The following is a 22,043-nucleotide window of genomic DNA, read 5'->3' on the forward strand; positions in this document are numbered from 1 at the left end:
ATAAAATTAGGAAATTTTTTAAATCATCTTTTTACTTTTTAATTACAATTAAAAAACAATAATATATTAGTTTTAGGTGTACAGCCCAGTGATTAACATTATAAAACTTACTAAGTGATCATTACAAAAAATCTCTTACCCATCTGATACTATGTCTAGTTTGTAGAATATACTGTATCTTACACCCCCAAGACTATATTATAACTACTAATTTGTACTTCTATTTGTTTTTTTAAATATATTTTATTGATTTTTTACAGAGAGGAAGGGAGAGAGATAGAGAGCTAGAAACGTCAATGAGAGAGAAACACCAACCAGCTGCCTCTTGCACACCCCCTACTGGGGATGTGCCTGCAACCAATGTACATGCCCTTGACTGGAATCGAACCTGGGACCCTTCAGTCCGCAGACCGACGCTCTATCACTGAGCCAAACCAGTTTCAGCTATAACTACTAATTTGTACTTCTAAATCCCTTCATCTTCTTCACCCATCTCCCAACTCTGCCCCCCTCCCATCCGGCAACCATCAAAATATTCTCTATATCTATGAGTCTGTTTCTGTTCTGCTTGTTCATGTATTTTTATTTTTAAATTCAATTCTTGATAGATATGTAATGCTATTTTGTTGTTCATATTTTTATCTTTTTTTCTTAAAGAAAATCTTTTAACATTTCACGTAATAATGGTTTGGTTGTGATGATTCCTTTAGCTTTTCTCTTGTCTGGGAAGCTCTTTATACATCCTTTAACTCTAAATGATAGCTTTGCTGGATAAAGTAATCTTGGTTGTAGGTCCTTGCTTTTCATCACTTTGAGTAGTTCTTGCTACTCTCTTCTAGCCTACAAAATTTCTAGGGAATTTGACTAAATCATCTATATGGTTTTATAATTTTGCAATTTTTTTTTTGAAATAACATTCCATTTGTATCACATCCTCAAGTTAAGATAACTCTCAGATCCTTATAAGAATAAGAAAAGGCAAAGACAGTTCTCTGCTTAGAAAAAAAAACATGATTTCTTTCTTTTTCTTTCTTATCTGAGATTTTATTATCTGTTTTTCATATTTCTAATAAGAATTCCAAATCCCTACTTTCTATACCAAAGAGAAATTACACTATTACAGTTGAGGAAACTAGAACTCAGAGAGTTTATTCATGTTATGTAAGTGTCTTGCCCCAAATCACACTAGTAAATGACAAGGCCAGGCTCCGGACCTGCACTTGGTCACTCCAGCCTCAGTCCTCTCCCAGTTTATCCTGCTGCCCAGCACAGTGAAAGGGAGCTGCAGAGGCAGGAGGTGAGTCTACAGGCCTCTCACTGACTAGATGAGAAGTGGGTTCTTTGGGCTCATGTCACTGAAAGACTGCTAGAATTGTTGGCACGCAAAGGATAAGAGTTAAACTCCAAAGTGGGGAGGTGTCATTCTTTGAGGAATTCTATGAATCTGTATTTGATTTTGAGGAACAGGGAAGAGAAGAAAGACTAGATCTATTTCTCTATAGTTTCCGACATTAAATCCTGATCACAAAAACTTGGAAAGGAGAAGGGAGGAACCTCAGTTGTACCTGTGGTCCAGGTATAAAGGTATTCTTTCAGCTTAACAATAACCCACAACCACTAATTCGGTATGGCTCAGGGTTGAGCATCAACCTATAAACTGATAGGTCATGGCTTAATTTAAGGTCGGGTCACATGCTTGAATTATAGGCTCACTGCCCAGTAAGAGGCATGCAGGAGGCAGCTAAATGATGATTCTGATCATTGATGTTTCTACTTCTCTCTCCCTCTTCCTTCCTCTCTCTGAAATCAATAAAAACATACTTTAAAAGTATTTTTAGCCCTGGCCAGTTTTCTCAGTGGTTAGAGCATTGGCCCACATATTGAAGCATCATGGGTTTGATTCTGGTCAAGGGCATGTACCTTGGTTGAAAACTCTCACATCAATGTTTCTATATCTGTCTCTCCCCCTTCCACTCTTTCTGAAAATTTCTTAAGTGAGGATTAGTAAAATGTATTTATTTTAAAAAATACTTCTAAGTATCCCTTCATTGGCTGCTGTGTCAGCCCACTTGTGCTCTGGTAGACAAGTCTTCTCACAGACCCAATGAGAAAAGTAGGAAATGGTAAGAACTGAAATGCCATAAAACCCGGGGACCTTCTTCATCACCTCTTGCCTCTGCTTCTGCTATTACCCAGAGGCCAGCCACTATAAAGATTTTTGGCATCTTTTAGGATACTTGCCCTGAATACTCCATATTTCTAAATACATAAGAATTGTAGCTTGATAAAGACTGGGTGCCAATCTATCTCCTCCTTCTGTCTTTAGGCATGAATGCTCTGTGGTTAAGTATCTCAGCTTCAAATACTAATTATAGATGACTCTCCTTTCAAGCCAATTCTTATCCCAGATAAGATTAAGAGCAAACATTCACATAAAGGAGATATAATAATTTTGTTAGTATATTGATAAGGATGTTCTGACTATGCAGTTATCTATTGTCTTGGACCAAACTATTAGCTTGACATTTCCAAGGCTTTTCTTTTCCTCAGTTCCATTCTTCTCTGTATTCTTTGGCCCATTTGCTGGTACTTTTTCTACAGCTGGGGTAGGAAAAGTCAAGGTACAGTGCCAAGGCTAATTTGTTTCTTTTCCCAAAATGCTCCATTTCCCACTTTGCCAAAAGTTGGCTCCTAGCTGACTTGCCAAAGTTGATGCCTCAGATAAATTCGCTCTTAAGTTCAAAGTTAGCCAAGGCTCAGCTCCTGGGAGGTCCCTCCCTTACCTGACAGAGCAGAGGAGGTTCCTGCCTTCCCAGGTTCACAATTGCGGGTAAAGTTTTCTGATCACTTACTTACAATTAGACTTAAAACTAACTAGAAACACGTGTGTTATTTTCAGCCCCACTTCCTGTGGCCTGAAAAAAAAAAACCTGACAGTTCTTGACAGTCTGAATTTTATCTTTCCACTTTGGGAGCCACACAGCAGAATTATATTCCTTAGTCAAACAAACGAACTACAGAGGGTCCATTATGTTGCTGCTCCAAAACAGGAAGCTGGGGTTAGTGATGGCAAAAGCTGCTTTTACATAATGAGGGATGCTTGGGGCTGCACATACCTCCCATGCATTGCAGGCAGAACCCAGCAGGGTCTGTTCCTATCAATCCTGGGGCTTTGCTCAGCTTCCACAGCCACACCCTCAGACCTGGATGACCAGGCTCCTTTCCCAGGAGAAGTGCCGGCCCTCACATTTGGCAAAGGGTCTACTTGCAGAGGAATCATGCTGATCGTCCTGTGCTTTGAGAATTGACACATGGAGACTGTTTCCAAGTATACTCACTCCCCACTTACCCACTTTCTATTGTATCTCTAGGCTGGCTTTGCCTCAGGACCACACGTAGGTGGGCTCAACCACAGAGGGAAAGCCCAGTGACCTTTTATGAATAGCACCAGAAGAAGAGAGCCTGTCCAAAGGTCCAGATGTGAGTAATCTGTGGACAAGTAGAGGGAAAATGGCACTTATCACCTCCAAGCTCACCCTATCTGGATACAGCCAATACTTCCCTTCTAACTTGGGCTCCAGTGACCACAAAGGGCTTCCAATAGGCCACTGGGAAGTTGACATTTCAAAAAATTGAAGCAGCCAGAGCAACCTAACCTCAGCTTCACCTTGGGTAATGTGGGCTTAGCTGGCGGTGGTCTGAAAAAGTAAACTGCTGATAGGCCTCTCGAGAGCTCTGTGAGGCTCCTTTAAGAAGCTTTAAAAACAATCTCAAGTCTTCTGCAAAAGGCCCTCAGGGGCCACCCACCCACTCCCGGACATGAGTCATTTTACATGTGTATTATGCACATCCTATAACAATGCCACCCACTGGCTGTAGACCCCAGGGGCTTTCAAAGGGAAATTTCAGGGAAAGAAGCCCAAGTTCAGTTGCTCATTGGAGAATGTGTATCCTGTAGGCCAGGAAGTAAAGAGAGGGAACCTCCTTTGAAATCCTTCCTGGTGACCACCCCAGTTAGTTAAACCATTAGGCACTTAATTCCTACCCCAGGTTTCCTAGCCAAAGACAAGTAAACAATAACTGAAGTATGATAGCAATCATCTCAGGTAGAAACTGCTATTTGGGTTCTGTACTTATCTGTTTGCTAAAACAATAGAAAGTAATTTTGATTTTCTGAACTTATGTATGCTATCCCAATACTCCATTGATGATAGTTTGAATATCCCATTGATTGTGATCTCACAGGTCATCAGAGCACATTCCTGGGACCCAGGACAGTTAAATTATCCTAAATTGCCTTAGTAGCTACAGATAGTGCATTCCTGTTGACTTAGTGATCCCAGAATCTGGACAGCACAATAATTCTAAATTGTCCAGGTCGCCCTTCCCAGATAATGTGTTCCTGTTGATTCAGTGATTCGTAGGTAACTTAGATAACTAACTTGCTCAGTTTCCCTTCTGTAAAATGATTTTCGAGAAACAGGTTCCTTATTCCAGACCCAAAGATATAATGGATACCTTTGTGATATTCTGCCAATATAAGCCAGGCATGGCAAGCTGTTCTGTGCTGCGAGGTCTGGAGTGCTTTTGCTCCCTCGTATGCCACCCGCCTTTAATGAATGACTGCATAATTCGACTTTTTTGAGGCATCCTTTGTAAGATGGAGGCTACACCACAACATAACCAAGGGGTTCTAGAATTCATGTTTATACATGAATTTTCCCACCAAAGGCTAGTGAGGATATAATTTTTTAATATGGAATGGATGTAAATTTTTATTTTTACCTTTAAAAGAGATTCATATGTTCAAATAGTTAACAACTCTGGCCGAAAGTCACCAAGAGAAATCAGAAGTCCATTCTCTCAGCAACTTTTATAGCTGAATGGAATCAGGATGTTAACCACTCCACCAAGTTTAAGGCATTTCAAGCCCTATGCCCAAGCAGAAATATATCATTTAATTTGTTAAAGAAAGAGAGAAAGGAAGAAAGAATAAAATCAAGTAGGAAGACACTTCAAATTCCAGAAATGCAAACCTCAAGCTATGAGTGTGGTAGGCAGTTAGTCAGACATGAGCAGAGCAAGGACAATCGGCCAGGTACAAAAGGTTACCAGGGCAGAAAGCCCTGAGTTCCTAGCAAAGGGCATTTATCAGGTGGAACCTCAATCCCCAGGATGGCCTTTCTTCCCATAGCATATCACTCATCATTCACTTCGGACCCCCCTGACCTTTCCTCCCTAGAAATAACATCTATGCCTCAGTTGTACTTCAGCTCCTGGCCCAGAGAAATGGCAAAACCAAACCTGAGACTCCATGGCTGACCCCAGAACCAACAGTATTAACTAATGTCTTCCTGCCATGGAGCCAACCAATCAGTAGAGACCATGACCCTAAAAGGACACACTTGGAAAACTGATGAATATTGAAATCCTTCCCCTGGGACCCCCCATATGCATACCTTTTGAAGGGAAACTCCACCCTGGGTTTATGCCCAACAAAAATACATGCATATGTTAACCCAAAGGCATGTACACAATTTTTATAGCATTAAAGCTAAAAAACAGAAAACTACTCAACAACAATGAACTGGATGAATACATTTATTATAGTTACACAATGAAATACTATACAACAATGCAAAAGAAATATGTACTACTATTCACACTAATATGTATGAATATCATATTTGTACTATTGAGCAAAAGAAGCCAGATATAAAATAGAATGCACACATCATGACTCCATTTATATAAAGTATACAAAAGTCAGGATAATGGTTTATTTTGGGGGTGTCGTTACTAGAAGGGACCATAAAGGGGTATTCTACTGATTGTTCTGTGTTCTGGTTTCATGGATATGTTGTTTGTGACTATTCATTGAGTTTATGATAGTAGGGGAGCTGAGGGGACTGGGGGACTTTGGAGGCAGGTGTGTGGAGTCCCCTAGTCCCCTCAGCTCCCCTGCTACCCAGAGCTGGCCCAAGGTGCAGGCAAGCCTTGGATGGAGGCTTCCCAGCTTCCCAGGGCCGCCCAAGGCTTAGGCAACCAGGGCCAGCCAAGGCTTGCACTGCCGGCAGTGGCAGCAGCAAAGGTGTAATGGGGGTGTCGCCTTCCTGATTGCCAGGTTGCCTCTCGCCCCTGAGGGCTCCCAGACTGTGAGAGGGGGCAGGTCAGGCTGAGTACACCTCTAGTACACTAATAAAGTAGAATAAGAAAAGTGTGATGCCCAAAAGAAAGCCAGCTCCTGTTGCTGCTGTGGAACTATGGAAAGCTCAGAAATGGTATAAAGAATGGTGTCATAGCAGAGAACATATATGAAAGTTTTAATTTTGAGTTAGGGAATCTGCCAATGTTTTTAGATGAGTCTATCACACTGCATTAAGTTGTTAATTTTTTTAAAAAAGTGTAGCTCTGGTTTCCTCAATTAGACTTTAAGCACATTAAAAGCAGAGACTTGTTCTACAGCCTCCTTGAATTCTAGGCACACAGGGTGTCGTTTTTATTTCTTGATAGTTAAACACATTTTGATGCATCTTCAATTTTTTTTTTAATATATTTTATTGATTTTTTTTTTTTACCGAGAGGAAGAGAGAAGAATAGAGAGTTAGAAACATTGATGAGAGATAAACATCGATCAGCTGCTTCCTGCACACCCCCTACTGGGGATGTGCCCGCAACCAAAGTACATGCCCTTGACCAGATTTGAACCTGGGACCTTTCAGTCTTCAGGCAGACGCTCTATCCACTGAGCCAAACCGGTTTCGGCTATCTTAATTTTTAAATTGGAGGCAGTGCATCAGAAACTGAGGCAGAGGTTGTTGACTTGTGATGGGTTAAATAGTGTATAATTGGGTGAGCTGACAACTTGATACTTTGAGTTGTTTTTGCCCTTCAGGAGGAATGGCTGGTTGAAGAATGGGGAATAGGAAGGCTGCAAACTCTGACTCATATTTGCAGGTATGTATCAAAGGTGGGTGTGGGTTGAGGGATGAGAGCAACACACCTGAACTAACCTTGGAAGCCCATCAAAAAATTGCTTGCAAAGTATTGTTTTGCCATATTGGGAACCCAAGATTTTCAGCACAGTAAGATATTAATGGCAAGAACTAATAATAAAATATAATGATTATAACAATATATTGTAATAAGTTATATGAATGTGGTCTATTCTCTATATAAGTATCTTTATACACTCTTCTTGTGATGCTAGGAAATGATAAAATGCCTACTTGATGAGATGAAGTAAAGTGAATGAAACATTATTATGTAAAACTAGAGGCCCAGTGTACAAATGCCTGCACCTTGAAAGGAACTGTAGACCGTGAGGCTGCAGTGGGCACAGGGGCAGGTCTCAGCCCATCCTTTGCACCCTCACCCAGCCCTTCCTGCTGCAGTCACCTCTCTGCTGACAGCTCCCACATGTTGGTGACATGGGCCCCATTTGCACCTACTGATGATGTGGAGTGATTGGGGCTAGCACTGTCAGTGGGTACAAGAATCGGCTGCTGCCCCGATTGCCCCTCAGGAGCAGGGGGAGGTGAAGAAGCCCTCAGGTGATTGGGGCCAGAAGCTGATGCTCACACCCACTGACAGTGCCCAGCAATTGGGGCTGGCATCAGGCACTGAAAGTGGGTACAAGTGGCTGCTCTGGTGCCAGCTGCGGGTGCAACTATGTATAGCACCAGCACTAGCAGTGGATGCAAGCGGTGGCTCCAGCACTGGTAGCAGTGTGAACAGGGCTGTTGCTGGCAGCAGGTGTGAGTGGTGGCTGCCAGACCCAATCACCCTTCAGGAGCAAGGAAAGGTGGAGAAGCCCTGAAGGGTGATTGGGGCCAGCACCCACCACTTGCACCTGCTGGTGGCGCCAAGCAATCAAGATGACCGGCGCTAGGCCCCAGCAGCAGGTGCAAGCGGGGCCAGTGCTAGCATCAGATTTGAATACTGGGCGGGACCGCAGTGCATGGGAGCAAAGAATTTCCAGTAACCACCAGAGGCTTGCTCCAATAACAGTGACAGGCACTTCATCTTGGTCTGGAGCCCTGGCTCACCTGCTCCACCATCCCACTGTGGCCAACACCTGCCATGTTCTGCACTCTGCTGCCTGCTACTGATGCCCACCATGTTCCACATGCATCCTCTGGTGGTCAGCACATGTCATAACTACTGGTTGTTTGGTTGTTCCGCGGTATGGTCTATTTGCATATTAAGGTTATATATATTAGAGTTACTTGAATACAAGCACTGTGATACCATGATAGTCAATCATCTGTTAACCAAGTAGGCTATTAAGTGACTGGCTAGTGGGAAGTATATGCAGTGTGGAGACATAGCACAAAGATGATTCATGTCTGGACAGTATAGCATAGGGGTGTCGAACTCAATCAGAGAAGGGGCCAAAATCTAAAATCCAGCCAGCAAGATGGCTCAATATTGCATCACTCTACTCAGAATTTGGGACTGCCATATTGTGGGTTGAATTGTGACTCCCCAAATTCATATGTTGAAGTCCTACCCCCAAGTACCTCAGAATGTAACCTTACTTGTAAGTAGGGTTGTTGTAATGTATTAGTTGCAATGAGTCATACTGGGGTAGGATGGGCCTCTAGTTCAATATGACTGGTATCTTTATATAAAGGGCAAATTTGAAGCATACACACACACACACACACACACACACACACACACATAGAGACACACTCACACACATACACATGCACATACACATGCATGCACATACACACATACACACACACACAGAACACCATTGGGTGTGATGCTTCTACAACCAATGAATACCAAAGATTTCCAGAAAACTACCAAAAGTTAAGAGAGAGACATGGAACAATCTCTCTCACAGCCCCAGAAGGAAACAATGCATTTAATACTTGATCTCAGACTTCCAGCCTCCAGAGTGGTGAGACAATAAATGTCTATTGTTTAAGCCACCCAGTTGGTAATGCTTTGCTATGGCAGCCCTAGCAAGCCAAGTGTTAAGATTTCAGTTGCCCATTACAAGTCACAAATTTGCTCTTTTTCCAGCGATGCACAAGAGCATGTTAGTAGCATTTATCATGTCAAGGCCATGTGTATCTGAATATTAAAATTTCAGAAATGGCCAGGACCGGTTTGGCTCAATGGATAGAGCGTTGGCTTGGGGACTGAAAGGTCCCGGGTTCGATTCTGGTCAAGGGCATGTACCTTGGCTGCAGGCATATCCCCAGTAGGGGGTGTGCAAGAGGCAGCTGATCGATGACTCTCTCTCATCAATGTTTCTAACTCTCTATCTCTCTCCCTTCCTCTCTGTATAAAATCAATAAAATAAAAATAAATAAATAAATAAAATTTCAGAAATGTTATTTACTTTTGAAAACAAACCAAATGTTTTGCCAGTTCCTTCCGCAAAGAGTCTTTGAAATTAATGGTTAAGACTTTGGCAATCACCTAAGGTCCAATCCCCTCATTTTAAAGATGAAGATGTTGAGGGCCACAGGTATGAAATGACTTGTCCAAGGTCAGCTATCTTGTTGGAGACAGAACTGAGAGTCCTGACATCCAACTCCCAAATCAGAGATTTTTCCACTAGATTTGCACTCTATCCTGTAGAAAGTTTATGCAGTCATACAAAAATATGTACGCTCTTGTTTTGCAATGTGATTATGAGCAAAGTGGCAAGAATCCCACCAATTGCCTAGAGAAACTGTTACTCAGAGTGTAAAGATTAAAAAACAAAAGTAACCAAAACTTTTATAGTCCCAGTCCAACATAGTCTAAAGAAGAATGGAAGAGGCCAAAATTTAATTATGTCTGTAAATATTTAGTTAATCCTATAGCCTACTTGCCATTCCTATTTCCACATTTTTTGGGGATTCTAATATGGAACTAAATACATTGGGTACATTTAATTTCAGACTCGTAACAAATCAGTTGTGCCAAATCATACAAGTCCATCTCGACATAATTTTCCCCAGTGGGAGGAAATATAATATAGCAGCAGCCAAAATGTGTGCATTAGTTGAAAACCCCCACATTCCTAACCTAAGTTTTATGCAACTATCATCTATGACTCCCCCTCTCCTCCTCCCCCTCCCCCACTCTCTCTGAATTCTTTCCAGATCTGTGATTCTACCAAGAAAGAAAAGAACCTTTCATTTTAAAACTAGATGATGGTTCAATTGACCTTGAAACCAAGTTCAGTTAATTCATAATTGTGAGTGAACTTGAATAGCAGAGGTAGCTGCTGGAAAAATGCTTTTCATATTGAAGGGTAGAAAAACAAGAATGCTGGCAAGGTACTTTTCAATCTATATAACCTTGATATGACTCTTAGTCTAGAAAAATTGCATTTTGGATAATACATTCCAACTTTTTAGCACTCTGATAGCAAATGCAAATGGTTCATTTTTGACAGACAAATAACCCTAAAGGCCAATAAGATTTTCAGATAAAAATACTATTCTATCGATAATTACAAAGGGAAGGAAGGGCAGCTTTAGAAACAATGGATTGGAAAATAACTGACAAGATATGTTTTAAAAGCTATTAATATATCCAATCTATATAGTATCTGCTTAATATTTTAATGATTCATAATTAATTTTATCCAAAATGATTCTTTATTTGACTATGATCTACTAGCATTAGAGAACAGCTTGTCAGTGTTTCACTGATAATTTGACATTTAATATTTTGCCTTTTTCTTTTTCTCTGAAACCAAATAGTAGTAAATTGACATTAATTAACTCATATTCTAATTATATGAGGTTAAACTTGTATAAACTATTCAGGTCAACTCACCTAGCAAACACTTTTGATGCAGCAAGACCAGAGTGATGGACTAAATCTTTAGGGACCTGTTTTTGTCCCTCAATCATGGACCAAATCAACAGCTGGCCCGGTGCTAAATCCAGAGATCATTTGGGGTAACAGATGCAAAATATGTGTATATTCAACAAGTAATCACAGATTGTTGTTGTGTATATGTAATATTGTCAATAGAGAATGTGTCTGTAAATGCATTTTTAGGGAATAAAATGTCCCATGCCCTGAATGTTCAGTACTTTCAAACTGAAACTTAATTTCAAGAGAGGTTTTCTTGGAACAACGAAGGCAAAAGAGATGCCACCTATTGATTGTAGTATGATTTTTTTTTTTTAGGCCAAAAATCATAGAACTAGATTTGTGCAGCCTTGGGGGTACATGAGAACAATTAGGAGGAATTCACTTCCAGATTTTCAACGTCCTATATACCCTTTCCCAAAACTACCAGTACAACACCTGCATTTTCCTGGTTTATCCTTTCCCTCTCTCCTTTCACAATCACTTTTCTCATAGAATCTTACTGAATGTTCACTGCCCTAATGGGTGAAAATACAGTGTGTCAAACACAGGATTATGTAAAATATCAGAATAGGTGAAGCTACTTTTCATTTTTAAAAAATATATTTTATTGAGTTTTTACAGAGAGGAAGAAAGAGGGATAGAAAGCTAGAAACATCGATGAGAGAGAAGCATCAAACAACTGGCTCCTGCACACCCCCTACCGAGGATGTGCCCACAACCAAGGTACATGCCCTTGACCAGAATCGAACCTGGACCTTTTAGTATGCAGGCTGACGCTCTATCCACTGAGCCAAACCAGTTTTGGTTTATGTAATTTTAATGGATATCAACAGGTAACAGCTATAATATTCAGATTCTACTATATATATTTCGAGAAATACAGTGAGGTTTATTTTTCAGTGTTAATATTTATATGGAGATTTACATCTTTTGTAATTACTTATATTATGGTGAAAATTTTTAGATGCCAACCTAAAAGTGGGCCAACAGGTATATAACTTTTCAAAATAATTATAAGGAACTAGAAAAAAAAAGCTTGAAGACTATTGCTCAAGACATGAGCTGATTAGTGGATGCGGCAGAGGGAATGAAGGAGAGACAAATCATATCAAATGTTGGCCTCAGTACATAATTGAGGCCCAAATCAATCACAGGAGAACAAAAGGTTGTAAGAGTTAAATGTGCTTAACTTAAGAATAAGGAGTGAGCCAAAGCAGGTGACTACTGTTTGAAGCTGAGGGGAGAGGTATATCAAATATGTTTCAGACAATAATCAGAAGTAAAAAGAGTCCATATGTAACCATGTGTTCTGAATTTGACATATCCCCTTACACTCAGAGCAAAATGCATATAGTGGTTTTAAAACCCCATAATAAAATCCAGACTTAGAAACAAATAAATGGGGTGGTTATTCATTCACATAAAAATTTTATACTAGGGTTCTTTCAATTACGGAAGCTAAATGTTAGCCCTAATATTTCTAATATTCCTCCTAAGAGCTAAAATAAAAATTTCAGATTGGTTAAACTAGACCTAGTTATATTCAGTTAAAGTATCCCTATCTGGAAAAATATTTTTTTCCACAGTAGGAAGTTTTCACAAGTGTTTGAAAACCACAGACTTGAAAAAGTAATGAGCACAACTTCATTTTCTTCTCTGATTTGGGTTAAGAAGAAAATAATAACTGATCATCACTCTAAAATTCATTCAAAAGCAAGTTCTCTAAAAATAATATATTAATAGAATGGGGCTTCTTCAAGGAGATTTAGGGTAGGCATTCCCAGAAGGGCACAGTGTACAAAGAAAAAAAAAAATAGAACTGCCTGTTACAAGGAATACCTATGAGAACACAACCAACTTTAGGCAAATTGTGCTGCTCATTTTGGGAGTTCTCCTTACTCTTCATTGCATAGCACAGATCTCCAGGGATCTGGTTTTCTTTATCTTCATATTCTTCTGGACTTCTTGTTGTAATTCCAAAACTAAACTTAATATTAACCCCCCTACACACACACACACACACACACACACACACACACACACTATACACTCTATATCAACAGGACCTCTGTATTTTCTACTTCAATTGTGGTACCTCAACTACCCAACTGTTGAAGTGAGAATTGTGAAATTCATCTAAGATTTCACCTCTCCTTCTGTCCCCTCCATCACCTGTGAATTCCACTTCCTCAGTATCTTTCAAATCAATGCTTCTCTTCTCATTTCCACACCTCTGCCCTGGTTCTCCCCAGAATGCTTGTGATGCCTCATAACTAGTCTCCTCCACTCTGTTGCCAAAGGAACTTTCTTACAAGCAGACCCAAGAAGGTGCCTCACCTGCTGAGAATCTTCATCTGTGAGATAAAAGCCAAACTTACTTTCCTGACAATGGAAGCCACTGCTGAGCAACTCTCTAGCTTTATTTCTTACCTTTCTCATACTTACGTTAGGGTTACAACTATTTCCAAACATTGCAGTCTCACAAGCACTCTTAGTTTTTGCCTTGTGCCTTTGCATATTGCTGTTCCCCGGGGCTGGAACAGCAGAATTCACTTCTCTAATAGGGCTACCTTTTCTTTCCCTCTCCGTCTTCTTCTTGGTCTCACCTAATCAGCAAATCCTGCTCCATGATCTCTGCTCCTTCTGCCTGGATATCTTGTGCCCTTCCCCACCTCTTCTCACAATACCCTGCCTGCTTCAGACCACATGGTATTTAATTGCCCATTGGATTGTCTGTCTTTCCCACAAGTCTGTGAGCTTCTTAAAGACAGACACAGTGTCTTTGGCTAACTTTGTTCCAAATGTAAAAGGCATTCGTGAGTATATAAAGAAAAGAACATGAAAAGAATAAGAGAAAAAAAGATAGGTAGACTCATTCCTATTAAGATGTTTCTGCCTCTTTCATGGGAGAAGTGCTTATTTGCCCATTCAGCAATGTTTTCTTGAGCTTACACTATGCCAGGTTTCCTGCCAGATTTGGAGGGAATTACCTAAATAGTAATTGGTGGGTTCTATCTTCCTGAAACTCACACCCAGTGGGAGACCCCAACACCTGAGTAAATGCATAATAGCAATAAAGCAAATTCTAAAAAGGAGTAGCGACACCATGCCAAGAAAACAGAGTAAGGAGACTGAGTGGCAAGGTCAGTATGGGGCAGCCTCAGAGAGCTTCCTGAGAAGATGGGACAATGTTGTTCTTTATAAAGAGAGCAGTAACTAACATTTTCTAAATGCTCACTGTATGCAGTTACTACTCTCAGTGTCCATGTGTAGAATTTCACTTTTCTGAAGTAGTATATTCACTATAAACTAGTCTCTTCTGAAATAACAAGTAATTCCCAAATTTCAGTGGCTTAATATAATAAAAACAACACAAAACCTGCTGAATGCCCAGGCAACACATCACAGCTGAGTACCCCATGTGGTGACCCAACAATCTAGTGTGCTCTTGTGACCTTAGTAGCTCTTAGCAGGGGTGGAGAACCTTTTTTCTACCAAGGATATTTATAACATCATTTGTAGGCCATGCAAAATTATCAACTTTAAATATTAGCCTATTATATTTGGTCAAACATTTAACTAACTCACCCCTAAAGACTTGGAAGAGCAAGACCAGATGATTTTATGAGCCTTATATACTTGTGGGCCGGACATTCCCTGCTCCTGCCTTAGTGGCTGCAGCCAGAGAACAGAGGAGCAGAGTGAATTGGAAAGTAGCTGTTCACTTGTCACTTGTACTCCATCTCCTGATCTAGAACTAGTCACATGGCCCTACCTAACCCTAAGTGGGATAGGAGATGAAGGCTTCTATGAGCCCTGGAAGAAGGAATAGAATATGGGTTTTGGTGAGCATCATAGCTTTATCTCTATCAAACATAGATATAACTAGAGGCCCAGTGCAAGAAATTTGTGCACTGGTAGGAAAGGGGTCCCTCAGCCAAGCCTGCCCCCTCTCATAGACTGAGAGCCCTTAGGAGATGTCCTACTGATGGGGAGCAGGCCTAAGCCGCAGTTTGGCCTTCCTCTGTGGGAGGTGACTGGGTTGATCAGGGGAAGGCACCAGCCGCATCACCCCGCTGCTGCTTCCACTGTCACAGCTGCCAAGGTGTTCTCATTAACACAGCCTCCAGTCCCTTCACCATGAAAAAATGACAACTTTCTTTAAGCACTTTTAAGATGTGTCTTTCATAAGGATATGACATTTCTTTCTTTCTTTTTTATCCTCACCTGAGGATATGTTTCCATTGATTTTTAGAGAGTGTGGAAGAGTGAGGGAAAGACAGCAAGAAACATCAATGTGAGAGGGACACTTCAATTGGTTACCTCCTGCATGAGACCTGACCTGGGCCCTGGCCAAGGAGGAGCCTGCAACCTAGGTACATGCCCTTGATCAGAATTGAACCCAGAACCAGAGATTGGCAGGCCAAGTCTCTATCCACTGAACCAAACTGGCTAGGGCAGGATATGAAATTTCTTAGCCCCTCCAGCAGCAGAACTTAGTTTTTCCTCCAGGAGTGTAATGGAAAAACCCTAGATCACCTTCTTGCATTCTTGTTACTCAAGTTACCAAGAACACTGGGGGACGCAGCTTACTGGGAGCTTAGTCAATGAGCCTTCAGAAAAGGTGTTTCCACCCTAACCTATTTGGCTCAGTGGATAGAGCATCGGCCTGTGGACTGAAGGGTCTCGGGTTCGATTCCAGTCAAGGGCACGTACCTTGGTTGTGGGTACATCCCCAGTAGGGAGTGTGCAGGAGGCAGCTGATCAATGTTTCTTTCTCATCAATGTTTCTAGCTCTCTATCCCTCTCCCTTCCTCTCTGTGAAAACTCAATAAAAATATATTTTTTTAAAAAGAAAAGAAAAGGTGTTTCCTCTGTAGCTTATGCACAGAAGACCCCCTGCATTGTGTCTGCAGGGTTTCTGTCCACTGGGCTGGGGGCGTGCCCCAAGCCACACTCCTGGGGGGCTGTCAGGAGCATGCCCCCAGCCCAGTGGTCCTGCTTTCTATTTGCTGGGCTGGGTGCATGTCCCTAGCCACACAGCGGCTCTGAGCAGCCCCTGACCCAGAGTCTGTCCTCTTGGCGTGTCCCAAGCCACTCCATAGCGGCTAGGAGCTCACCCCTGCCCAGCACCCACTGAGCTTCTGTCTGCTGGGCCGGGGGCCTGTCCCAAGCCGCTCAAGGGTGGCTTGGAGCACACCCAGGCCCAGCAGCCCAGTGTTCTGTCTGCAGCCCTTCCTCCCTCTGAGGCCTGGGAGTGGGACGCTGGCATCTCACCCTGGCACTATGGGCACTGTCATCTTTGAGGCAGAGTGATGGTTAATTTGTATATTACTCTTTTATTAGATAGGATTATTTATTAGATAATATTATTAATCCCCAAATTCAGATGAAGGCAGTGGGGCACAAAGAGGTTAAGTAACTTGCCCAAGATCATATGTTTACTGATTAACTGAAAATCAAACACAGAATTTCTGAGTAGAACCATCATGCCTAATTGTTATAATGTAATAGTTCTGTGCCTTTACAATGTGTGTGTGTGTGTGTGAGTGTGTGTGTGTGTGTGTGTGTGTGTGTGTGTGTGTGAGAGAGAGAGAGAGAGAGAGAGAGAGAGAGAGAGAACCAGTTTGTTGGGGTAAGAAAGCTAATGCATGGTTTTTTCTAGTGACCCTCACATACTAGTAGTGCACATAGGCAACCATCCATGCATGCAGGTTGACCTTGATCTCGAAATATTCAAGGGTTCCCTACTCCCCAGTCATGAATTCTCCTCTTCAAATGAATGGCTCAGGTTCAATTTGAACCATATCCCCTTCTAGCAGGTACACTCAGGAGCCTGTTAGGGGAAGGAGATATGCCCATTGAAGCCCACTTTCCTTTCAGGGATCTCTCTCCTAAAAAGTGGGGAATATGCCCGGTCAACATGATTCAGTGATTGACCATCAACCTATGAACCAGTAAGTCGTGGTTCTATTCTGTATTTGGGTACATGCCTAGGTTGTGGGCGCGGTTCCCAATAGGGGACATGCAGGAGGCAGCCAATCAATGATTCTCTCTCAACATTAGTGTTTCTACCTCTTTCTTCTTCTCCTTTCCTCTCTGAAATCAATAAAAAATATTTTTAAGTGGGAAAAGTAGGTGGGACATGCTCTCAAAGTCCACCACCCTCTCACCTTCCTACTTGAGGATTAGTGAAAATTACCTGAGAAGGTCACAGGGCCAATAAGAGAGATGTGTTTCCTATCAACGCTCAACTCTCTGGGTGCTCAGCGAGGCCAGTGTGCCAGGAGGTGAGGTTACACATGAGGCCATCTGGAGCACCAATGGCAGAGCAACACAGGTATTAAAGGGATAAAACGCTCATTCTCCTTAGAACAGGATGTGAGGCTTGACAGCCATGCTTTCCTGAACAATTTCCTCCAGGGCTAGCCATTGGGTTCTATGTGTGATCACCTTGATCCACATTGACCTGTTCCAAAGTGTCCTCAGCAATGTAAATACCCATTTTTTCTGAGTGCATTCTCCCTTTGGGGACACTGTCCTCTCCACCTCACAGGCTCTTCATTTATACCCAAGAGAACTAGAAGGATTGAAATTCTCCAACTGCTGACCTTTCTCCCAGTCACACATGGGAGCTACAGAGGTATTAGATCCCAAGTTAGCCTTAGGAATCAATGGTCTTATCTCTTTTGTTTTTTTTTTAGCAGAAGAAAAAAATGTATTTATAATTTCAAAATATTTGGGGATTTGATATTTTCATCTGATTTAGAAAAAGTTAAAATAGAAAACAATAATTTAGAAAAACCATCCCTTTTCAATGCTGATTCATTGTGTAGCCAAGGGAATTACTCTATGGCTCTACTGTAGCTTTAAGGGAGAATGAGGGAATGCTGCTAAAATCTGGAGATACAAGGGGGCAGTCACACAGAGAAATCAATTTCTGGGTTTTTGAAAGAACTGTTAATGTTTGAAAAACTGCAAAATGTCTCTTGACAAGGCAGAGAATGTCATATGTTCTGTAACTTGCCTATGTCACTCATGGTCAAGGACACTTGGTTCTTTTCTTCCCACCAGGGCTTAGATGGCCAAAGGGAGAATAGAGGCAGCAGGGAGAGAAGGAAACTATATATTTATGCTCTACTTAGTAGATAAATATTTCAAGTTAGGGTCAAAATCCAGTGAGATATCTCAGAATATAAGATTTTATCTACTTGAACTATATGTCTAGGAAAGGGGAGTTTGGGAAATTCCCTTGAACTAGTATTGGGAGGAAAGAATAAGTGGAAAGCAGGAAACACTTCTAATTTATGTGTTCTTACTAATCTGAAATAATAAATGATGTAGTAGATCTTTAATATATGCCTCTGCCTTGGGATACCCTCTCCATGTCTATGTACCTGGTTCCACCTCTTCCTGTTGTAAGCTGTTTTTTACATTGCTTTACAAAAGGAGTGCTGATTTTTAAGACATAAACAATACAATATAGAGAATAGAACAGAAGATTTTTGGTCACACACTTCAATCTTACCTCTCCTTTAACCAGTGGTAAATTATACTGCTAAGAGCATGTCAGTACAGTCAGAAATATTGGTGTGCACATATGCACAGTGATAGTGTTTTTTGAAAACTATCATTGGAAGAGTGATGTCAGAGGAATGGTGGCATGGGAAGGCACCTTGTGCTCTTCCCCTTAAATTTCAATGAATTAAACAGTTATAATTCAATAAAGAAATCCTTGCTCAACACAGATACATGCATGAGACCTTGTATTGAAACATCTAAAGGAATAAATGGGGAGATGAAAAGGGAGGAAAGTGCAGATAGCAGAGAGCTTGTGGCTAAGCCAGCAAACAGCAAGATAATGAACATTAAGTGATTCAGCGGAAGCTAACAGAGCACAGGATTTTTCTGTGCAGCTCTCCACTGTCCAGTGGGATGGTAGTGTTTCAGAGAAATGGAACCACAGAGCCATGCTGCCACTTGGATTCCCAAAACCTGCCTCCTGTTGCTCTTGGAGTTGGGTCCAGGAACATATTATCTGTAAACCAAGAGATGTTACAGTAGGGCCACTGTTTCCAACTGTGGCTGATCCTCAGGAGCGGTGCTTCGGGCAGGACCCTGTGGAGGTCAGGGTCACCATTATAGTAAGGGCAAAACAACCCCAACCTCCAAGCAGCCCATTGTGTAAGTTAATACTGAGGTTCCAGACTGGGAGATCACAGGTAAAAATTTTGCCATTTGGCGCCATCTACTGGAAAATAGTAGAAAGACCTCTTTAGAGATCTTGCAAAGGAGGACAGCAAACATTATGATAAACAAAGTAACCAGGATAACTTGAGAGAAAATGAAATATCCCCAGAAAACAAGATGAACCACATGGAAATATGTGATATAAATGACAGAGATTTCAAGATTGCAGTTCTGAAAATACTCAATGAGATGTGAGAAAATACTGACAGGCAGGCAACTCAGTGCACTCAGAAAACAAATCAATGACCAAATTGAGCACTTTACCAAAGAGATTGAAACTTTAAAAAAGAACTAACCAGAAATACTGGAAATGAAGCATTCAATAAAGGAGATTAAGAGTAAACTGCTGAGTATAGAAAACAGAACCAACCAGATGGGGGAAAGAATTAGTGATATCAAAGATAAGAATCAGGAAATGACATAAAAGGAAGAAGAGAGAGACCTGAGCATACCTAAAAACGAAAGAACTCTAAGAGACCTATCTGACTTAATCATAAAAAGCAATAATATAATTATGGGCATGCAGAGGAAGAAGAGAGGAAGCATGAATTGGAGAATTTATTAAAACAAATAGTAGATGAGAACTTCCCCAACCTATGGAAAAAACTAGATCCTCAAATCCAAGAAGCAAATAGAGTGCCTATTGCCTCAATCTAAGGAGGCCCTCTCCAGGACACTTTGTATTGATCTGTCAAAAATTAACAACAAAGAAAAAAATCCTCAAAGCATCCAAAGGGAAAAAAGTGACCTACAAAAGAAAAACCCATCAGAATTTCATCTGACTTCTCAAAAGAAACAATACAAAACAGAAGAGAGTGGAATCAAATATTCAAATGTCTGAAAGAAAAATTGCCAGCCACAAACAATATAACCAGAAAAATTATCCTTTAAATATGAAGGAGAAATAAAGATATTCCCATACATAAAAAAGCTGTGGGGTTTTATCGGCAGAATACCTCCACTGCAGGAAATACTTAAGGGACTTATTCTACATGAGAGAAAGAAAATACTAGTAGGGCCACAACACTATGAGTAAGATCACAAAAACCTTACAGCATAAACAGGGATAATTTTGATAACAAAAATTAAAAGGGAGGAGGAAAAGATCTGAACTGTCAAAGGGAAATGATGATCTGATGCATTCAAATGGGGAAAAACTACAGTATATGCAAGTTTATTTTTTATAAAACTAATGGTAACCACACACAAAAATACCCAAATCATGACATATAGCTCACAAAATGGGAAACATAGAAAAGATGTATGAAATACCATCAAACAAAAATAACAGACAGAAATATAAAGGAAATGAACCAATGGAGGCACAGAGCTACCAGAAAACAAAAGGTAAAATGGTTAAAGGAAATCCTCATACATCAATAATTACCCTAAGTGGTATGAATTCATCAATAAGGTGGAAAAGTAGCAGAGTGGATAAAAAAATAAAAATCCAACCATATGCTGCCTATAAGAGACACATCTAAGCTACAGAGACAAAGATAGATTCAAACTAAAAGGGTGGGAAATGACTCTCCAAGCAAATAACATCCACAAAAATGCAGGTGTAGCCATACTTATATCTAACAAAATAGATTTCAAGATAACAAAGTTAGCAAAAGACAAAAATTAATACTTTATAATGATAAAGGGAGCACTACACCAAGAAAACATAACTTCTTAATATATACATGCACCCAACCAGAAAGCACCAAAATATAAAAAAAGCTACTCTCAGAACTAAAGGGAGAAACATATCAAAACACAATCAGTTGTGGGCCTTACTACTCCATTGACAGCTCTAGACAGATCAACATAATAGAAAATCAATAAAGAAATATCAGTCTTAAATGAAACACTAGATCAAATAGACATAATTGACATTTACAGAACATGTCATACCAAAACATCAGATTATATATTCTTCTCCAGCACACTTGGGACAATCTCAAAGATAGGCCATATGTTGGGTCACAAAACTAGCATCAACAAATACAAGAAAATTCAAATTGTACCAAGCATATTTTCTGACCATGATGCCTTGAAATTAAATTAACTGCCAAAAGTAAATAATGAAACCCACAAATATTTGGAGATTAAACAACATACCACTAAAAACTGGTGAAGTCAAAAAAGAAATAAAAGCTAAGATCAAATTGCATGTTTTATGAACAAAGAACATGAAAATATATAGAGAGACAAACGAGAATGACAATACAATATATCAAAACCTCTGGTGAAAGTGGTAATAAGAGGGAAGTTTATATTATTGAAGGCCTATCTCAAGAAACAAGAGAAATCACAAGTATACAATCTAACATTACATCTTAACGTAATAGAAAAAGAAGAACAAAATCAATCTAAAGTCAGCAGAAAAAAATGAAATAATAGAAATTAGATCAGAATTAAATAAAATAGAGAACAAAAAGATTATACAGAAAAAATTAATAAAACAAAGATCTGGTTCTTTGAAAATATTAATAAAATTGAGAAACCCCTAGCTAGCTCACTAAGGAAAAGGGGGGAAATACCCATATAAACAAAATCAGAGAGGATAAATCACCACAGACATCACAGATATACAAGGATCATACTAGAATATCATGAAAGACTATATGCTACCAAATCAATAACCTAGAAGAAATGGATAAGGTCCTAGAAATATATAACCTTCCTAGACTAAGGCACAAAGAATTGGAAAATCTAAATAGACTGATCATCGGTGAGGAAATTGAAACAACCATCAAAAACCTCCCAAAAAACAAAACTCCAGGACCAAATGGCTTCACCAGTGAATTCTACCAAATGTTCAAAGAAGATTTAAAACCTATACTCCTCAAACTCTCCAAAAAAATTAAGAAGAGGCAATACTTCCTACCACATTCTATGAGGTTAATATAATCCTGATACCAAAACCTGGCAAAGATAACACACAAAAAAAGAAAACTACAGACCAA

Source organism: Pipistrellus hanaki, assembly GCF_964339955.1.
Source record: "Pipistrellus hanaki genome assembly, chromosome: 1".
NCBI lineage: Eukaryota > Metazoa > Chordata > Mammalia > Chiroptera > Vespertilionidae > Pipistrellus > Pipistrellus hanaki.